Source organism: Desmodus rotundus, chromosome 3 (assembly GCF_022682495.2).
Source record: "Desmodus rotundus isolate HL8 chromosome 3, HLdesRot8A.1, whole genome shotgun sequence".
NCBI classification, from domain to species: Eukaryota; Metazoa; Chordata; class Mammalia; order Chiroptera; family Phyllostomidae; genus Desmodus; species Desmodus rotundus.
The window spans coordinates 76,281,540-76,292,471 of NC_071389.1; the positions used below are offsets into that span (position 1 = coordinate 76,281,540).

Genomic DNA, 10,932 nt, shown 5'->3' on the forward strand with positions numbered 1-10,932 from the left:
CTTCTTTTTGAAAAATACAACCTCCCTTCTTTTGGCCTCTTCTGCTTTACCTTAATCTCTCTGGCTACTCTCTTTGGTCTCTACCAAGTTTCCCCTTTCTCTGACTGTCTGTTTCTTGTTTTAGTCCCACTTCTCTCTTTACACACCTGGACACTCATCCAACCCTTGACTCCTCACTCCCCTTATTCCCTATACCTAATATATCACCATATCTTTCCTTTCACTTCTATTGTGTATTAGTCAGCTTGAGCTGCCATAACAAAATACCACAGACTGGGTGGCTTAAATACATTTATTTTCCTACAGTTCTGCAGGCTAGAAATCTAAAATCAAGGTTTCAGCACAGTCAGTTTCTGGTAAAGACTCCTTTGCAGGTTCATAGAGGACAGCCTTCTCATTGTGAGGACATGGTGGAGAGAGAGTGCAAAGCTCTGGTGTCTCTTCTTACATGAGTGCTAGTCCCATCATGAGGCCCTATCACCAAATATCACACTGGGCCTTAGGACTTCAGTGTTTGAATTGGGGGGTGGGGGTACACAATGTTCTCCACAGCACACTGCTCTGAAATTATTCTGCCTGTTCATGTCTACTGACATTTTTTCTTGCCTGATTATTTCAATAGTTTCCCAACTGGCCTTTTTGCCTACATTATTCCCAACAAATCCATTCCCCATACTCTAGCTAGACTGACATATCTGAGGCAGAAATCAGGCCTCATCACTTCCTTGCAAGAGATGCTTCGGTAGTTTTGATAGACTTTCTGTGAAGTCTGTACACTTTAATATAGCATGGAAATCCCTCCATGTATGGACTTCTGCTTATCCCTCTTAGCTCGATCTCTTCCCTCCCGCCTCACACTCAGTGATACCTCCACAGTACAGTACTTAGGGTTTGCTGAACACACCATGCTTGTTAAATTTTCCTCATTCTCAGGACTCAACTTAGATGTCATCTCTTTCAACAAGCCCTCTATGACCCTTAGGCTGAATTGGGTGCTTTTCCTACATGTGCCTACAGCTCACTGTTTACTTCTATCATAGCACTCAGCACACTTTGCCATAGTTGTTTTTCCTTGTCTGTCTCCCCCATTTGGCTATAAGCTCCTTGCAGGCAGTTACTGGTCCTTTACTCCTCTCTCTGTTCCAAGTCTATGGTGCTGTTTTCAGCACAAGTAAGCAGTTCATGTTTGTCTATGAAGTAGAAGGCAATTTTGTGCAACTTCTCTTTTTTATCAATGAGAAAACTAATACAGAGGGTGTAGCTATTACTCAAACAAAGTCAAGCCAACAGGAAGCCCAGAAACCAAAGAATGTCATTCTCAATAAGTCAACCCAGCATTTTCAGGCTTAGCACTGACACTAGTAAAAAAAGGTAAACAATCAAATTATTTCACTTCTTTGGGCCTTCAGCTGCAGAATGAAGGGGTTGGACTAAATCACCTCCTAAATTTCCTTCAAATGTGAAGGTTCTATCATTCCAGGTAAGGAGACCATAAATGTCTGGTCGGAATTTCTCAGCAGTCACAAACTTGGGATATTTCTTACTCTACCAGAAAGGAATTTATAAGAAGCCTAGGCAATCAGGGTTTCTCTTCACTGCCCATTCATTTCTTCATTAAGCCAACATTTATTGAACAACTGACGTATGCCAAGCATATAATGCTTTTCAGTTTAGACATTTCATAAGTGCTGATGAACAATAAATAAAAAGGACAAAATTCTCTGAGAGGACCATTTGACACATAACTTTCCAAAGTTCGGACAGACACAGTGACCTCATAGGGGAAAACTATGTAGAAGGCACTAAGAATGGCTCTATTCAGTTGCATTTAGAAATGGTTGTGTAACTATTACATAGAACAAGCATGACTCACAGGAGGTAATCAATCATAAAGCAACACTTTAAATGTATTCCACAGAATTAACACCTTCTCTGCTCTTGGGTGAAACTTAGAGGAAATACTTCTTCTGATCACTTCCAGGTAATATATTCTTTGGTCAATAATTCACATGTCTAGATTCATGTCACAGTGAAAACATCAACAGTTAGGCCTCTCCTCTCCCCAGCTCAGCTTTCATAAACATCTACAGTGGATTAGGAGAGCAGCCTGTCATCTCTCTCTTTTCCCCATCCCTGCCCCTTTCAGCTTTCTGATGGGAAAGAAAGGGGACCAGGAAAGTTCTTACTTGTCTAGTAGTCATGTGAAGATCTAGTATCAGAATGCTCCGGCCTTGACAAGTATTCAGAGTTGCCACTTCTGTCGGTGTTGTGTGAGTTCTTCTAAGACACCCAGGGTGGGACTTCTCTCACCTGCACTTCCCATAGACAGAGTACATCTTTACGTGGCTGACCACTTGCTCCGGCTCAGACCCCAGGAATCTGGTACCAACTCCAGTTTGTTTGTTCATCTGGTCACCCACCCAGATGACCCTCTTAGGACACAGGATAACTTATGGCTGCCTTCTCTTGTGAGTGGCCCATGTGTGATCCAAGGGGACCATTCACACTTTCTGTGGCCCTGACAGACTCAGGAAGGGGGTGGGGACATGTGGCATACAGACTACTCTGTACAGAAAAACAACCCTCACCTTGCATCTTTAATTCTCATTTTTAATGTACTTTTAACTGACATAAGGGGTTGCAAAGCCATGTAATCAGATTTTGACAGCATACGTGAAATCTTGCAAAGTGAGGATCTCATACCTCACTTTAAAATGTGACATCTATGTCTTAGTACTTTGGCTAAAACTTTAATTCTTTCGCAGTTGTACCTGCCTTATGATGCTAGAATGACCAATTTCTGATCACATCTTTGGCTTACACTTGCCATGTCTCTGTAACAAGTAGCCTTTTCCCTTTCTAATTTCATTATATAAAGGCAAGTTAATATCATCTTTGTATAATTTAAAGCATGCACTTATGTTCATAATCTGTAGATTGGGCATTGCATTTGTTTCCTAGGCCCACCATAGCAAAATGCCCCTGGGTGGATGAAACAATAGACATTTAGATCTCATAGTTCTGTAGGCTAAAACTCCAAAATGAAGATGTCGGCAGGGCCACACCCCTCCAATGGCTCTGAGATAGAATCTACCCCAAGTCTCTCCCATCTTCTGGTGGTTATGACAACCCTTGGCATCCCTCGGTTTGGGGTTGCATCACTTCACTTTTTGCCTCTGTTTTCACAAAACGACCTCCCTGTATGTGTCTCTCTGTGGTCTCCTTATCAGGAGATCAGTCATTGGATTCAGGGCCCACTCTAGTCAATATGACATCATCTTAACTTGATTACATCTTCAAAGACCCTATATCCAAATAAAGGGGTATTCACAGGTGCTGGATGGACATGGATTTGGCAGGCCACGCTGTGTAATCCCGTACATGTACTATGAAATTTTCTGCAGAAAGGTTCAGTATCAGTGCGAAATGATGTTAACATGTTTTTTTCCCAAGTAATGTTTCAGAAAAAATAGACAGATGACATTAATTTTGGGAAGACCTATGGAAATGGGGACCCCTGTGTTTCACTGGAGTGCACTGCATAGCAATAGTCATATTCATAGAGTAATATAACAAACAGCTTAATAAGCATGGGCATGTATCGTATGAGAGAATGAAGGAAAGCTAATAATAGCTACCCTAGAGATGAAGGAGCGGATGCTTTTCCACAGCTGAATCCTCAGCGGGATGATGTAGTCTTTGTTGACTTTGCAATGTGACTGATGAAAACAAAAGAGATGCAAGGAAGACAAATGACATAATTTTGAGTGGTTTGACTATAACTACACATACTAAAATTATAATAGCACTAGAAGTGATATGATGCTGTATATAATTATCCATTTTTAAGCTTCTGCAACATTTCAGAAAATTTTCCTGGGAGTATTTTCCCCCTCTACTGGGTTTCCCTTTTTCCAAAAATTCAAGTGGTGGGTTGGAACCTTGTTCATATACTGACATAACAGCAGGCATAAAACCGAAAGCAACTGAAGGAGAACCGTCATGATATTCATCCAAACTGGGCCTTTTATAAATATGGTTTCTTCATGAATTATCAACTAAAGTCAATCCTGAGAAAATGTGGACCTTTAGAAAGGTACCATGAATAGTTAATGCTTGCATATGTTCTATTTCCTATCCACTTACTCTTTCTAGTCTTGAATCACATCTTCCTAGAACCTTTCATTTTGCTGGGCCAAGTGTGCCTTTTGGAAAATCATATATTTGTCCATCCCTGCTAATTCTGTGAGGTCGCCATGCAACCTTAGAAACTTGGAGTGACTTCATGAAATAGCATGTATTTCTTATTCAAAATGATTGAAGACATTTTTTGTTACTACTTTCACCTCTGTTTTACATGTAATTTCTTTTCTGAATGTGGCAAACATGTGCCTTCCTTTGCATGTGCAAATGGAGTCGGTGGATACTGATGCATTCATTCCGTGCAATTTATGCCAAATTTAAATCTTCCTTTGGATAATTGTTTTCTTTAGATGTTACCACATCTTTATTGCAATTTGTATTTTCTTTTGTAAGACATTTGGATTCTTGTGAAAGTGTTATGTATGTAAATAATGAAACAACACCCACACTATTAGTTACTGTGGGTGCTGCCACACTGCTTTCTTTCTTTCTTTTTTTTTATCATCATAAGAATAGTTCTTAGGAATAGAAATGATGCAGTGGTCTTAAAGATACAGTCAGTGCTTATTATTAATTGATGAAGAGTAATGTTTATTTCAAAATGGGTCTCCACAACCGACGGCGCTGAACTTCATGCCGTTTCGTGCTGGGTTGGAACACGGCAGTAGCAGGTGTGATAAACTCTGTATAATGTTCCACCATAAACTGGGCACTGCAGGGGGGTTAATATCATCGGTTAGAGTGAACTGGTTTTATGGACACCAGAGACATTATGGAGCTTCTGTATGGATTGACTTGTTCTTATACGATAACTCAGGGAACAAAAGTTTTTTCTACCTTAGAAAAGGGGCCAAAAATACAAGATATGTAAAACCACTCACCTTTTTTCACTCAAGAGCCTTCTAGGACTTTCAGAATTCCTTTTATGTAAAGGGTTCCATGGGCAGTGCATGGCATTTCAAGGCGCACACTGAAGCAGGCCCAAGGAGCCCTGGCGTCATAGATGTTAAGAGAGAGAAGGGTCTGAGGTCCACTTCCCTTAGTGTCTGCTGGCTGGCCTCCTCCTCTTTTGTAGAAGGCATTTGGGTTCAGGCAGGCTGGGACCACGTCAGCACAGGCCATGGGAAGGGGGAAGAGCCTGTGTTCAGAAGCTGGCCCATCCCCAGGAGACAGCAAGGCAGGCCAGTGTGCAGTGGTCAAAGGGCATGAGTAGCTCAGACTGGGCCAGGCTATTTGGATGTCTGAGTGAGTCCTATCTGCCAGCAGAACACAGTTCTGGAAGAAGTCCAACTGACAATATTCAAAATCAGGCATGGTTCCAGGTGATCAGTTCAGTCACAGCAGGACCCCAGCCAGAAGCTGAGAAGGGAGTCAGAAATCACATCCTGCCTCCCAAGGAAAGGGGGGAACAGGAGTTTGGCACAACATCAGGACCCGTGCTGAGGAAACTGCAGTTCTTGGCAAGGATCCAGCCCCTGCAGAGAACTGAAGTGCTGGGCAGAGAAACTGAGGCTGACTGGAGTGGCAAGGCTTTGGCCAAAGTGGTAAGAGAACACTGAGGCTCAAGGTCTCCAGAAGGAACCAGACTTCCAGGTCTCAAAGCAACCAAACCAGTTTCATCTATTAATAGGTCTAAGGCTGATGACAGGACCAGGATGGCTCAGGCTGGTTGGGAGCGGCTAAGTTTCTGGAACCTTAACTTGCATAGGAATTACCAGGGATCTAGTTCAAACGCAGACTGTGATTGGGTAAGTCTGAGCTGGGGCCAAGATTCTGACTTCCTACCAAGCTCCCAAGCCATGCTGTTGGTTTTCAAACTCAGAAATCTGAACTTGCTGCCATTCTTTCTTCTCCACTCCACTGCTCTCCACCCATTTCACCTGCCCAGGCAACACTCCCTTCCTCCCCAGGCCTCCTCAACAGGTCTGACCACCTTCTTCCCCCTTCCGTTTCCTTTTCCTACTCCTTTTCCTATCTTCACAACCCCTTTGTCCTACTGCATTTCTTCTGCCAAGACCATCAATAGAAACCAATCTTTTGTTCAGATAATGGAAAGGATAAAATAGCAAAAGCCAGAACCGTTTTCCCTAATTGTCAGTGACACAACTAAATTGTTTTATGTGTGAGAGTTAAAATTAGCTCAGACTAATGTCTTTGTCAGTTTCTGTCTCATAAAGAGCATAAAGAACATGTGACCTCTTACCTTTCCTCTCTGACAGACGCCAACAGTAAGGCATACCTCCGGAGTGCTGGCTCCAGCTGCACACACACTCAAACTGAAACGATACAGGGAAGACTGCCACCCTGCCCAAAGATGACACAAATTCCTGAAGCATTCCATATTTTAAAAAAGACATTGAAATAGGCATAAATTAATGGCAAAATAGACTTTTGATGAAAGGAACCAATATAGTAAAACTTTTAACTTTACTTAATCTGTAATAATCCATGCAAATCCAGTAAAAATCCCAACAAAGTTTTGTTCCAGCTCTAAAATTTGAATAAAAGAGCAAATGGCCAAAAATAGCTACGAAAATTTTAGAGATAAAGAATCAAGTGGAAAAAGAAAAAGAATACAGTGTGGGAGGGAAACTTTCACTCTACAAGAGCTTGACTTAATATGCAGTTAGAGTTATTAAAATGGTGTAACAATAGATAGTTCTATTTAATGTGATCGTAAGTGATTTTGATTTTACTTGTGCTCTTTTGATTTTGTACACTAAATATGTCTAGTTTCATGATGAAGAATAAAGCTAAAAAATAAATGTTGGTTAAAAAAAATGTATGCTGAAATAATTGTAAAAATCAGAATGGTGTCCCACATTTATTTTATGTTTCTATTCCTTGAAAATATATCTGTATATAGCATATACTGAGTGTGTTTCCACTTTTTGCACTAAGGGGTCACTAGGTCCTGGCTTACACCCAAAACCAGTCATATGCTGTGGGGCCAGTTAATTAAGATCTCTCCGGCAGTTTTCTAATCTGCAAGATGATGGTATTAATAGCTTACCAGTTCACCTTGGAGGATTTGTTGTTGGAATTATACAAGATAATATATGAAACTGCTTAACAAAATGAAACACTATACAAATGCAAACTGCTATTGCTAGTAAGTGTTTGAAATGGAGCACGTAGATGTTAGAATTTTGTGCCATCCCATGTTGTGTGACTGGACTGTCTGAGACCTTTGTGCTCAACAGGTGAAGGTGTTTGGGGAAGCACAGTGTACATCACGGCCCCTCTCTCCACGTCCCATCTCATTTCACAACTGTTTTTCATTCACTCAGTGACTGTATTTATTGAGTGCCAATGTGTACTAGCCCCAGAGTTACGATGATGAAGCAGACACTGTCCTTGCACTCAGGAAGCTTATGAATTAGCAGAGCGTTTGTGGACAAGAAAGCAGGCAATTTCAAAATAGGATAACAAATGCTGTGATGTGGTAAGTCCTGGGTGCCATGGAGTTCTTGTGGGGTTGCCACCCAGGCTTGGATGGCCATAAAAGGGTCCTTGGGCCAGGTAATACTTAAGATGGTGAAAAGGTGAAAAAGGTGAAGGAGAATGGTAAAGGTTGCTTGAGGTTAAGGTAAGGGTGAGAGACAGTGTGCTGCAGGAGCAGAGAGGAACACTTGTACTGCTCCAGGAGCAGGAAAATGCGATGGAACTACTTTGATGTTAAAAATCAAAACAAAACAAAGAAAATCCCACCTAGACCATAATGTTGCCCAGGCTAGGCTCAGTGTGGGCACAGCATGGCTCCCATTGTGATAAGTTTTAGTGTGACCCCCTCCCCCACCTCAAGCCTTCTGAACACACTCCCCAGCCCGCCTTTCTCCTTCCTTGCCTGGCCTTTCCTTTTGAAAAGACAGCACTCTGAAGAGGTGGGGAAAGGCTGTTCTCTTTTGAAGCAGCAGCATTATTAACAGAGAAGGAAAGTCTCCCATGAGCTGTGGCAAAAATCCTGCAGATTGGTTTATGAATCTATGTAGCTTAGGTTAAAGCAACCTAATTTCCCGAAAGCCACTCGATGCCTTTAGGCTTCCAGAGGGGCATAAAGCTTGTATGGTGTTTACTCTTAGTTAACATTAAATAGAAATGGAAAAAAAAAACCAACAAACCCAAGGGAGGTCATATTATTAAAGAAAAATAAATAAATAAAGGCCACAAAGCAATATGGACAAAATATACATATTGCATTACAGAAAGTCTGGCAGTATATATATCAATCAATTAATTAATGGCTATCCAAATATTTGGGTTTCATGTGATTTTCTTATAACCTTTTATTGTGAAATATAACATACATTTGGCAAAGTGTATGATATATAAAAGTAGAATTTAGTAAATTTTTATAAACACAGGTCAAGTAATAGTCCATGGCCCAGAAGCCCTGCATTCACCCATCTCAGTCATAGCCCACCCTCTTCCCCAAGAGGTTACTACTGCCCTTACTTTTAGGATAATTACTTCTTTTTTTTTTTAGTTTCACCACCTATGTATGAGGTCTGTCTGGAAAAACTCAAGCCATTGTTAATATAATGGGAACACTTTGCATGACATCGATGTAACCTGGCAGCCAAGCAGAGTGGACTGGAGTGCACGTGCATGAACAATGACGACTTCCATGTCCTAGTCAGTGGGGGTGTAGATGCCATTGAGTGAGCATGTGTACTGTGTGGCCATCTCATGCAAAATGACTGAGCAAGTAGAGCAATGAATCTGCATAACATTTTGCATTAATATCTTTTCCTGATTTCTTTGAACTTTAAGTAAATGGGAGTGTATGACATTATATCTTTGGTATCTATCTCTTAACATTAAGTTTCTCAATTTCATCCATGTTGCTGAGGGAATCACGGTTCATTCATTCTCAATATTTTATGTATTCCAAGGCTGCATATACCACACTTAAATATTGACCCTGCTGTGATGGACAGTTTGGCTTGTTTCTAGTTTGGAACTATTATGAAGAGAGTTGCTATTCTTCTCATGTTCCCATTCACATATTTCTATTGGACAAGTACCCAGGGTAGAAATCTGGATCACCAGATATGCATATCTTTACCTTTCATAGGTAATGCCAAGCAGCTGCCCAAGGACAGCAGTAGCAATTAACACTCCCTGGAGTGGCATATGAGAATTTCATTGCCCTACCTGGAGTTTTGTGTAGTATTTTTTCTGTAGTTTATCTGAATTTTCTGTTTTTCCCTATAATATCTGTTGTTCAAATTAGGCAAAATACTAGTCTAACATTTCTTAAAATTGTCTTTCCCAGTGGGGATATTATTAAATTATAAATAATAATTTAAAAGTCTATAAGAAGTAAATAATTCTTATAGTTAAAGCACACAGATCATAGCTATATGGCTTAATGTATTATCACAAAATGAACACACTTATATATCTACTATCCAGGTCAGGAAATAGAACTTACTTTCTTTTTCTTTATTCTCACCTGAGGACATTTTTTCATTGCTTTTGGAGAGAGAGGAAAGAAAAGAGGAAGGGAAAGAGGGAAACATCGATGTGAGAAAGAAGCATCAATCAGTTGCCTCCTGTACCCACCTGGACCTAGGATCATGGGCACCTGGACTGGAGACCAACCTGCAATTTAAGCATGAGCCCTGACTGGGAATCGAACCCACAACCTTTCAGTTATGAGGTGATGCTCCAACCACTTGAGTCACACCAGCTGGGGAAGAAAATAGAACTTTTTAGCACCCTAGCCATCTTCATGCCTCCTTCTCATCATAATCCCCTACCTATTCATCAAAGGTAAACTATTATACTTAGTTCCAAAACGATAAAGTCTTTTTGTGTATTTTTGAACTTTATACAAATAGAACAATGCAGTATACATTATTTTGTGTCTAGCCTCTTTTTTATTTTTGAACATTATGAGATTCATTTGTGTTGCTATGTGTAGTAGTAATTTGTTCATTTTTTCTTTTCTTGCCACAGGAAGAATTATTGAGCTAAGGGACCTGACTTTCTCAACACATTTTCAATATGGAATGTATTGACCTATTCCACAAATGGATTAGAACACTTTCCAGGCATTTGTATTTTTGTTGTTTCCATGCAAATAATAAGCTCTTGAGTTAGAGAGGCTGCAGGAAGAGTGCAGCTGATGTAGCAGGCTGCTTCCCCGATTTCTGGAGTAATGGCTCCACTTGGAATTGCTTCTCCGTGGTAATCGTCGTTTGCATTCATTTCTTGTCCACCTAAAATTCCAAATAACATCACATTCCCAGGCTGCACACTTTTATATAGACAGAGCAGCCACAGGATTTTACTGGAAAGTTGATTTCTTTCCGAGAATCATAAGAGTCCAGGGATAAAGCTGGCATCTGGCCACCGGGAGAGCCCTTGACCTAGAAGCAGGGATAACTCCAAACCTGTGTTGGTCATAATGGAACAGGGCACTTTTAGCATGAATCATAGCCTCAGAACTTTCCAGGGGGAGAATCCTAACACTGTCCTCCAAAAGGAAAGATAAAATCAATACCTTATATTTTTACCTCTTTCAAATAAGCAATGCTAACACTCTTCTACACAAAACAGTTGCTGACCTTACATCTAGCTTTTGGATTTTTTAAAGGGCAACATGTCAACTGAGCTTGAACTCTTAAAAAATGGAATCTTGCTATCAATCAATATTTTTATTAAAGGCAACCAAACAGGCTCTCAGATGGGAACTCTCTGAATGGTTGTGTGTGAATGTGTAGTAAACGTAGTATTTTTTTGTTAGGCCTTCAGATGTAGTTATTAAAACTTCAAATGTCC

At 40.6% G+C, this 10,932-nt stretch overlaps 1 pseudogene; it reads left to right on the forward strand.

The window, feature by feature from the left end:
- Positions 1–6,389: 6,389 nt before the first annotated feature.
- On the forward strand, positions 6,390–6,490 carry LOC112309470 (U6 spliceosomal RNA; annotated as a pseudogene).
- The last annotated feature ends 4,442 nt before the right edge of the window (positions 6,491–10,932 follow it).